Source organism: Heterocephalus glaber, unplaced genomic scaffold (genome assembly GCF_053883595.1).
Source record: "Heterocephalus glaber isolate CG9 unplaced genomic scaffold, H.glaber_assembly_v1.0 deba00001428, whole genome shotgun sequence".
NCBI classification, from domain to species: Eukaryota; Metazoa; Chordata; class Mammalia; order Rodentia; family Bathyergidae; genus Heterocephalus; species Heterocephalus glaber.
The window spans coordinates 25,698,409-25,709,851 of NW_028258293.1; the positions used below are offsets into that span (position 1 = coordinate 25,698,409).

The window sequence follows — 11,443 nt, forward strand, 5'->3', positions numbered from 1 at the left end:
ATGAAATTACAATGGACCCAGCAGAAATCCCAAGGATCATCAATACCTACTTCGAGAATCTATATGCCAATAAGATGCAAAATACAGAAGAACTGGACAGATTCCTAGATACGTATGAATTACCAAAGTTAAATGAAGATGACATAAAAATTCTAAACGACCCAATATCAATCAGTGAAATTGAAAACATAATTAAAACTTACAAACTAAGAAAAGCCTAGGTACTGATGGCTTCACTGCTGAATTCTACAAGACATTTAGAGAGGAACTGCTGCCATTACTGTTTAAACTCTTCAATGAAATTGAAAGGAAAGCAATACTCCTGAATTCAATCCTGGAACCAAGCATCATCTTGATCCCCAAAGCAGAGAAAGACTCAACCAAAAAAGAGAAATATAGGCCAATCTCACTAATGAATATAGATACCAAAATCCTTAATAAGATACTAGCAAATAGAATGCATAAGATCATCAAGAAGATCATGCACCCTGACCAAGTGGGATTCACCCCAGAGATGAAGGAATAGTTCAACATACACAAATCAATAAATGTAGTACACTATATTAATAGAGCCAAGGACAAAAACTTATGATCATCTCAATAGATGCAGCAAAAGCATTTGACAAAATCCAACATGCATTTATAATAAAAACTCTCCAAAAAATTGGAATAAATGGTCTCTACCTCAATCTGATGAAAGCCATCTATGAAAAACCAACAGCCAATATCATACTAAATGGTCAAAATCTGAAATCCTTCACACTAAAATCAGGAAAAGACAAGGATATCCACTATCACTCCTCCTGTTCAATATAGTTTTAGAAACATCACAAGAGCAATTAGGCAAGAGAAAGAAACAAAAGGAATAAAGATAGGAAATGAAGAAGTCAAATTGTCATTATTTCCAGAAGACATGATACTCTATATAGAAGATCCCAAGAACTCTACCAAAAGTCTTCTACACTTAATAATCAAATTCAGTAAAGTAGCTGGATACAAGGTCAATACAAAAAAATCAATAGCTTTCCTCTACACGAACAATGAACTCACTGAGACAGAAATAGGGCAAACAATTCCTTTACAATAGCATTCAAAAAACTGAAATACCTAGGAATCAACCTAACAAAAGAAATAAAAGACTTCTCTGAAAACTATAGCACTCTGAAAAGAGAGATTGAAGATGATATCAGAAAATGGAAAAACATCCCTTGCTCCTGGGTCAGAAGAATCAGCATAGTGAAAATGGCCATACTTCCAATACTGCTGTATAGATTCAATGCAATCCCAATCGAGATCCCAGAAGCATACTTCACAGACCTTGAAAAAACAATCCAAAAATTCATTTGGAGCAAGAAGAGACCTAGAATATCAAAAGAAATTCTGGGCAACAAAGAAAAGGTAGAGAGTATCACAACCCCCAACTTGAAACTATACTACAAAGCTACTGTGATAAAAACAGCATGGTACAGGCAAAGAAACAGATGTGAGGACCAGTGGAACAGATCAGAAGTTGCAGAAACAACTTCAGATACACTCAGCCACCTCATCTTCGACATAGGAGCCAAACACCCTCACTGGAGGAAAGATAGCCTCTTTAATAAATGGTGTCTGAAAAATTGGGTTTCAACTTGCCAAAGATTAAAACTAGAACTATCTCTCTCACCAAGCACTAAACTAAAATTGAAATGGATTAAAGGCCTAAATATTAAAACAGAAATGCTGAACCAGCTGGAACAGGGTTAAGGTAGAACTCTTGAAGACATTGGTGTAGGAAAAGATTTTATGAACAAAACCTCAGGTGTCCATGAACTAGCACAAACAATCAAAAAGTGTGATCTCTTCTTATTGAAAACTTCTGCACAGCAAGAGAAGCCACCAACAATGTGAAGAGACAACCCACAATGTGGGAAAATATTTTCACCTGCTGTTTCTCAGACAATGGTCTACTATTAGCAAATAAACATATGAAAACATGTTCAACATCACTGGTCATTCAAGAGATGCAAATGAAAACAGCACTGAGATTCCACCCCAGAAAGAATGGCTGCTATCAGAAAATCAACCATTAACAAATGCTGGTGGTGCTGTGGGGAAAGAGGAACCATACTCCACTGCGGAGTGTAGACTGGTGGAACCACTGTGGAAATCAGTATGAAGATATCTCAAAGAACTAGGACTGGAAGTTTCAATTGACCCAGATATTCCCCTCTGGGTATCTTCCCCAAGGAATTAAAAGAATTGGCAAGGTGAGGACCCAAACAGCATGGAGCTCCTGCTCCATCCCTGTGCTCTGCCCACCATGACCAGCTTAGCTCCCCCACCTCTGGCCTCCTGGCTGTGCTGCTGCCTGGTTCCACACTACAGAAGCACAGTGGATCATAAAGGCCATTGTCCTGAGCTCCAGAAGATAGAGCAGAAGTGACCAACAGAAAGAGGGCCTCTTTCAGGCTCTTCGATGAAAACTGAAGCCCACTGGAAAAGTGAAGAGAATCTCTGCAATAAAGGCACAGCATACCACCGTATCTGCTAAATTGGAGGGATCATCACCTCTCATTGCAACCTGGGCTATATTCAGGGGAAGGGCAGCTGGAACCTGAAATAGAACCTTGCAGAATTCAACCCTGCCACAGCACAGGGATCTCAACTTGGGACTAGAAGCCAGAAATCTGCCTGAATCTCACAGGTCTGCTACTGGCTTGCAAAGACTCATTGACTTCTATCTGCACATGGCTTCCCACGTTGTCTATTATGACAGCAGAGGCACACCCTGAAGGAGACCCTTCATTTTTACTTTTTGTTATTTGCAAAAAAATTTTTTTCTATTTTTAAATTTTTATTTTTCTGTTCTTTTCTCCCTCTCTCTCTCTCTCTCTCTCTCTCTCTCTCTCTCTCTCTCTCTCTCTCTCTCTCTCTCTCTCTCTCTCATTCTCTCACTGCCCCACATTGTTCTTCATCTCCCTTTTTGTTCCCAATCTGGACCTAATTTGGATTTCTTCTTTTATTTTTCTTTTCTTCACTTTTTCCTTCTCTCGATTATCATTGGTTTTAAAGGAAAGTAAATACAATATCTAGCCTCCCTATTGCTGTTAGGTTGTTCTGCTCACGTCTTTGTTCTTTCATTCTGCCTTTTCCTCTTGTCCTCAACAGTTTTTCTTAGAGTTTGTGTGATCTTCCTTTGTCCTCTGGCCTCACTGCTAACCTTTCCCTATCCTTCCACCTATCTATTCCTCCCTCCTCAACTCCTTTTAACTCCCCATCCCAAAGGGAAAAGTTGCTATATTGAAGATTTTATTCACTATAAATGTATTTTGGACTGGTACTCAATTTTGATAAAATTCACACAGTTAAAGGTGATAGATTAATAACTACCACAAACTGTTATTTTCTAAGCTGTGCTTGATGCTATGGTGTTGCTGATTGTATCATTTGGGCTAAGGTGTTGCGATTGCCTTCCTGGTATAATGAAAATGAGGTAGCCTCAGAGTCATTAGAAATTCAAAGTCTAAAGACCAGCTATATATGGAAGACACCTCTGAAAAGCAATCATTCCACAAGGGTTCTAAACAAAAGCAACAAAAATACTTACAATAGGCAATTTTGAGGTATCAACACAGAAATTAAACCAAAGACAGTACCAAAAACAAAAATGAAAAGACATTTATGCAAGGCACAAACTCAGACTTCCACCCCACCAAAGGCAAATTCTGGGGGAAATTAGGTGGAAAAATAAGATAATCAACCACCTGGACACTCTGAACTGATAGCACAGGAAGTAACAAAACAGATGAATGAGGCTCTAGAAAAATTCAAAACAGAAATAATTTCCCAGATAACTAAAGTGATGGTGAGCAGAGTGAAAGACATGATTAGAGGCTCTAGAACAGAAACAGATAAAAAAAAAAATAGATGAGCTCAGAACCATGCTGGAAGCCATGATCGCCCAACATAAGAAAGAAATGGAATCCATGAAACAGATTCAAACATATATCCAGGAGTTTAAAAACTCCATTGAAAGTATTCACAGTAGATTAAGGGAATGTGAAGATATAGTATCAGATATAGAAGACAGGATTGTGGTTAATGGCCATGAAAACAGAGATTTCTTCAAAATAGCAAGGGACCATGGGAATCCAATCCAGCAGCTGCTAGATAATGCAAAGAAGAATAACATAAGACTGATAGGAGTCCATGAAAAAAACAGGAGAAAGTACAATTGACATAAAAAAAAAAAAACTGTTCACAGAAGTAATAGTGGAAAACTTCCCAGATAGAGGTAGAGAATTGGACATACAGAGAAGTGAGGAATATAGAACTCCAACTAGCCACAATCAAAAAAAATCTACACCTAGACATATAATAGTCAAGATCCCAGACACCCAACAGAAGAACAAAATCCTACAAGCAGTTAGAGAAAAGAAACAAATCATCTACAAAGGAAAACCCATCAGAATCACAGCAGACTTCTCAACACAAACCCTCAAGTTAAGGAGAGCCTGGAGTGAAGTATTTCAAGTCCTAAAAGAAAATAACTTCCAACCTGGACTGTTGTATCCTGCAAAATTATCTTTCAAAATTGATGGGGAAATTAAATATTCCCATGACAAAGAACACCTGAGAAATTTCATGAAACCAAGCCAGCACACCAAACAATTCTAAACAATATCCTAGAAGAATTAAAAGAATCATACCACAGTAATATATGTGCACCCATGTTCATAGCAACACAATTCGTGATAGCTAAAACTTTGAAACAATCCAAGTGCCCATCAACTGGAGACTGGATAAAGAAAATATGGGGTTTTTATAGAATGGAGTATTACTCAGCCATAAAGAAGGAAAAACTAGAGAGATTTATAGCTAAATGGATGCACATTGAGGTGATACTCTTAAGTGAAATAAATAGGACACACATGTAAATATCAAATAGTTTCTCTAGTGTGAGAAACTGAAAATGTAAATAAGAACTAAAGGTATAATTGATAATGTAAAATAGGAAGAAAAGGTGCAAAGGGGAAGGGGAAGTGGGAGGGGTAGGGGAAAATGAAGGGAATTGAATTAATATGAGAAAAAGAAAAAATGGAAACAAAGTCTTTGTAGATAGGGAGGGATGGAGGGGTTGAAGGGAAGGCAGGGGAAAGGGGAAAAAATAAGAACCAAGATGGATTATGTAAAGGTGCACATTTCCAAAGACGAATGTCATTATTTTGTATACCTGAAATGCACCAAGAAAATTAATTTTAAAAAAAGAAAGCCAGGGGAAATAAGGTAAGTTGAAAAATAAGTGAAAAATCTGGTAAATGTAATAAGGCAGAAGCAATTAGTTTTAAGATCATTGAAAAGATTAAAATTGAAGAGGATAACCTAATTAAAGTTCAGCAAAATAAGTCAACTTGTTTATATTGGACTTGAGGTGCTCAAATCTCTTATATAAAATTGTGAAATTGCACATACTTGGGCATATCCCTGTTTAAAACCTATTTTATTCCAATGAAGTTTTAAAAATATTTTTATTGGTTTATAGGTATTTATTTATATTATTATTTTTATTAGTACATGTTCTCAATACATAACATATATATTCCTTGTGTAGAGTTGGTACTTGTAAATAACACATTAATTCTTTTGTAATCCCCTTTCTCTCTCTCCTGATCCCCTTCCCATTTGACAAAGTTCTATGTCCCTACTTTCTATATCTCTTTTATCTTGCTCTTTATTTGTAATTTGGGTTTCTCATATGAGTGAAACCATGCAATATTTAGGTTTGTGTGTCTGATGTATTTCACTTAACATAATTGTCTCAAGGTGTGTCCATTTTCCTACAAAGGACTCAACTGTATCTTTCATTATGGCACAGTAGGGCTCCATTGTGTCTAAATACCACAGTTTCTTTGTCCATTCTTTTGTTGAAGGACATATTGACTCCTGCCAAGATTTAGCAATTATAAATTATACTATTATAAATATTAACTTGAACATAATTTAGGAATCACATTTATTTTCTGTAGTGTTGATACTCTTCTCAGAACCCCATCTTTGTTCTCTTCAGATAAATATCTAGACACAGTGGCATACTTTACCTTTTGCATTAAAACTTGTAGTTTCACACAAGACCAAAAAAACCAAAAACATTGGCATGCATGTATCACTGTAATATGATAACTTTAACTCTTTTAGGAAAATACCTAAAAGGGGAATACCTGGGTCAAATGTAATTTCTAGCTTTAGTTTTTTGGGGAATCTCCACAATGATTTCTCTAAATTACCTACAATGTCCAATACAATGAAATACTTTGCAAATAGATGCTATACAATATTGTCCAGGAAACAATGACAAGGAAAAACATGTGCTATAAGGCAAAGATTCAAGTATTTTCCAAATATTTTCTATGTGCAATTGTTTGACTCTATTGATAAAGAACAAATGGATAGGGAGAGCCGATTCTGTACGTATGATTTGTCTTCTTTACTTTCTATTTTAAATGTCCCTGGGGACAATGGACGCAGGAGATAGTAGATAACTCTTTTGAGATTTTACAGCCTCATTCTATATTTAAAGATTGAAAGAGAGAGATTTGGATTTTTCTTTTTCCACAGCCCCAGGGAGATCCACATCTTACTGATTATCCCCCAGCTCAATTCCAGTTTATTATAAAGGCTCCAGAAGTGTGGATTATACTCTCCCTGCTAGCAAAGATAGCAAAGACTGTGTTTCCACATGAAACTGCTAAGAAGGTAGAGAGATGAGTTCATTGTGTTGACTTTGTGCTTTCACTGTTAGCTATTCACAAATATTCAAACAGGCCTAAGAGAAAATCAGGTAACATTAGAGTGCACACTAGACTTTGGAATCCATATAACATTATCTAAAAATTCATGGTTAAATATGTTACTAGTTTTTCTCAGATAGAATTGAAATCCAGAGGCCTAGAGATTTAAAAGATTCTGTCTTCTTTTCTAACAGGCCACAAACCAGGAGCCGGGAAACTACAGAAAACTAGCATAGCAAAGAATGATAACATGTCAACTTATTACAAGGTATTTACTCCCACAAAGTAAACTTCACACAGAATTTTGAAACTTGATTGAAACATACTAAGATTATATAAGTACTATTGCTATTATTTACTTTTGACTTCCTAAAATTTATTTTAGCAATGTAAGCTTATTACTTTTAAAAAGATTTTTAGAATTTAATTAAAGGCACTATGATATTTTTGTATATCCAAAGTCACCTGCCGCACTCATTTCTTGTGTAGACAACCTCTACCTTAGGAACAGGCCATCAACCAACATTTTATACTTCTTCAATAGTAGTACATCACCCTAGTGATTCACAGAGACATTGGTTGGTAATTTCATCTCACAACTCTTCATCAAACTACCCATTTACCACTAACTCTCTACTATCAATGGAGGTGAGGCCCCTTGTTTTTTTATGTAAATTATTACCATTACCCAAGCTCACTTACTACTTTCTTAAGACATTTCACATATCAATTAATCCCTCTCATTCCAAATCTTCAATCTCTCACCATCTATTGTATCTTTTACCTCAGGTGATAAATTTACCTATTATTCTAAGATTTTTCATATTTCAAAAATTTTCATACACTTCACAGAATTCATTAGTCATGGTTTATTTGTCACCTTACCTTCATTCCTAACTTTCTAGAAATACACCAAACCTTTTCTACTCACTTTTCCATTTATTATGCAAGCAAGCCACTGTAGCAAGTTGCAATTTTCATCTGTCCAGTTCAACTGCTTTTTCCAGGGTCACTAACATACTCTCAGCTGCTTTTGACTTTTTTAATCCTTACCAGCCTTGACTGCTCGAGAAATTTGATGCTGTTGTTCAGGTGAAACCCAGTCATAATATCACATTCTCTGATTCTTATGGTTCCCATATATGTGTCAAGTTTCATCATTTTTAGTGGATAGAGTTCTTTCTAATGACTCCCACAAAGCAATGTCCTTATTGATTTCGCTTATATATCTATTCTTTGAGTTTGTTCACCCATACTGTTGGATTAAAAGGATGTCCATAAAATAATAACTTTCAAGTCTGTATCACTGGCAAAATTGGGAAAACTGTACCTGGAAATATACACACACACCTCTGCTCCTGACTTACATATGTCTTTAAATGGATTTCTCTGACTCATTTCACAAAATAATATATTCAAAATTGAATGCAATGATATTTCTTAACTTAGTTTTGATTCACAGTGTCTGTTGGAGATTAAGAATCTCTATCTGTACAAAAATTATTATCATCAAAATGTAAAATTACATATACATGCCTTCCTTATTAAGGGCAAAACAGTTAAAATGTCCCTAATTAATTATGAATAGTAAATAAATATTATAATTTAATTTATATGTTTATTTCAAAGATAGACCTTAAATGTTACACTGGATAACTCTCCTATTAAAAATAACTAAATGCTGTAGTTTTGTATAATATTGTATTACTCTTGCAGGATGTGAACATCTTGAGGAAAAATGCTACAAATCCAGAGCAACATGAAAATTCTAAGCAACTTGTCAGCTAAATCTCCAAACTTCTTGTTGACTGGCATTCCTAGCTTGGAGTCTGCCCAGGCCTGGATCTCCATTCCCTTTTGTTGTCTTTATGCCATTGCCCTCTCTGGGAACAGTGCGATCCTCTTTGTCATCATCACCCAGCAGAGTCTCCACAAGCCGATGTACTATTTCCTCTCCATGCTGTCAGCCATAGATCTGGGCTTGACTGTTTCTACAATGTCAACAACTTTGGGTATCCTGTGGTTTGATGCAAGAGAAATCAGTCTAGATGCTTGCATCATCCAGATGTTTTTTCTTCATGCATTTACCATAATGGAATCTGGGGTGCTAGTGGCTATGGCTTTTGACCGCTATGTAGCAATCTGTAATCCTCTCAGGTACACTACAATTCTCACTATTTCCAGAATCATTCAGATGGGACTCCTAGTGATTTTACGTTTTGTGATCACAATAACACCACTGCTTTTGCTCCTTAAGCCTGTCTCTTTCTGAAGAATGAATGCCCTTTCCCATTCCTACTGTTATTATCCAGATGTGATTAAATTAGCTTGTTCAGACATCTGGGCAAATAACATCTGTGGATTAGTTAGTCTCATCCTGACCACAGGGATAGACACCCCATGCATCATTCTGTCTTATGTCTTGATTATTCACTCTGTCCACAATATTGCCTCCCCACAAGAAAGGAACACGCTGTTCAGCACATGTATCTCCCACATTGGAGCAGTTGCTGTATTCTACAACCCCGTGATAAGCCTGTCTTTGGTTCATCACTATCGTCGGTCAGCTCCCAAAGTGGTCCACTCAGTGATGGCCAATGTATACCTGCTTTTGCCCCCTGTGCTCAATCCCATCATCTACAGTGTAAAAGCAAAACAGATCCGCAAGGCTGTACTGAGTCTGTACCTTACAAAATAAATAAAGATTATTAAGATCGAAGCAGTTAGATGTAACTTATTTTCATTATAAAAAAGCAGTCTAGTAAGTAACTGTCAATTTGATATTTGCACATCTTTAACAATAGTCAATAAATATACATTTAGGTCACGAGAAACCAGCATAATATGCTATCCTAAGAATTTTACAATCTAGTAAGGGGTTTTGAATATTATAATAATGAAGTATTAAAATAATATTTATAGCAACTAACATTTTCTGATTGCTTTACAGTAGATATTATACTACCTTTAAGAAATAATCCACATATATTTCAAAACGACCACATAAATATATATCATTAAAAATAATTGAAATGTATACTGATGAAAAAGATGAGCTTTAGAGATATGTAGTTCACACAATTAACTTGGATCATGGTTGAGATTTTAACCTCAGTTGCCTCTATCTCAGATGTCATCCTCTTCAAAACTGTACTACACAATGCCAAAAGCAGCAAAGGTAAGACCTGGATCTCTAGGAATCCACATCATGCCCTTAAAAGTGTGGTAGCCTTCTTAGATTATAAGTCAGCTTGCTTACTTTATGAATAATCTGTAAGACAAAATGTGGAAATAAAGTTCATGCCACGTAAGTGTAAATCACTATCCAGTGCTAGAGGTGTAAAAGAAAAGTTTGAGGAATTGGACGTATTTGATTATTTATTATAAGAAATGTGAACTCTGGAGAACTAGAGATGATCATGCAGTAAAATGGAAGGAAATTTGGAACAGAGGTTCTTGTCCTTTTTCTGCACAAAAGTTGCTTAGAAATTTAATAAAATTTATGTTCCCTTTTCCATGGAAAAATTAGTGATCAACACACATGATTGTCCATAAATCTTCAGGCTTCAAAAATGCCATGAATGAGTACATAACTCCATTTTCCTAAGAAAGAACTAAGGTATATAATTGATGGTTCTCGGACTATAAGCGGTTATACAAAACAAGATCCCATATGTGCATTTCCTGGAAAGGTACTCAAGACAACTATATTGATATCAGAGAAATGCAAAAAATCTTTATGATGGGAGTCATGGGAAAGTGGTGATAGACAAAAGAAATGCTCCAGGAATCCAACAAAAAGTAGAGGCTGCAGTGTGCTGAACCCAGTACTGTATATACCACCTTGCGAAGGCCATTTTGTATACATTCCTTCTGACTTTTTGTTCAATGAGATCAAACCAGTAGCTTCAAATCACCATAATCAGAATATTTATACCACAGAAATCAGCAAACACTGCAAATGATAATTTTTTTTCTAATGGATTTATCAGCACACCTGTAAATACAGTTATACTTTATCTTTGGGCTCATGGGGAGTATTGTAAATATAAGTTCAAAGATCAATAAACATACTTCTTAGCACTAAACAACTTAAAATCTGATGTGTGAAACATCAAAAGGGGAAAAACATAAAACAATTTAGTGATGTGATAGTTAATAATTCAGGAGATATGGCTTACCATGTTTTGTTGTCATCTAAAGTGAAGATTTCCAAAGGTACAATAAGAAGTATTTTGAAGCAACTCTGTGGAAGAATATAATAAGTATACATTGTCACAATTTTACCATTCTTGGAGAATTCTTTCCTAAACATCAAATCCTTAATTCTTATCTAGACATAGGTATTAAGATAATGAAAAAACAAAACTTTTTTCTGGACAAAAGTATAGGGTGCAGTTTTTTTGAAATGCTTAATTCATTTTTTGTGTGTGTGTGCCTTGCACTATAGTGAAATTGTACCCATAGAGTAAACTCTACTTCTAAGAAACTCACAAAAGGTCTGGGGATTTAGCTCAGTGGTTCCAGCACCTGCCTCGCAAGCGCAAGGGTCTGAGCTCGATCCCCAGTACCCAAAAAAAAAAAAAAAGAAAAGAAACTCACAAAAGAAATAAGAGAAGACAAGTTGAAAAATCTAAGAACTGTAGCAAAGTGGCAATGATTTTTATGATAATATT

At 35.7% G+C, this 11,443-nt stretch overlaps 1 pseudogene; it reads left to right on the forward strand.

Annotated features, from left to right (window-relative positions):
* Positions 1-8,505: 8,505 nt before the first annotated feature.
* LOC101711872 (olfactory receptor 51F1-like) lies at positions 8,506-9,465 on the forward strand (annotated as a pseudogene).
* The last annotated feature ends 1,978 nt before the right edge of the window (positions 9,466-11,443 follow it).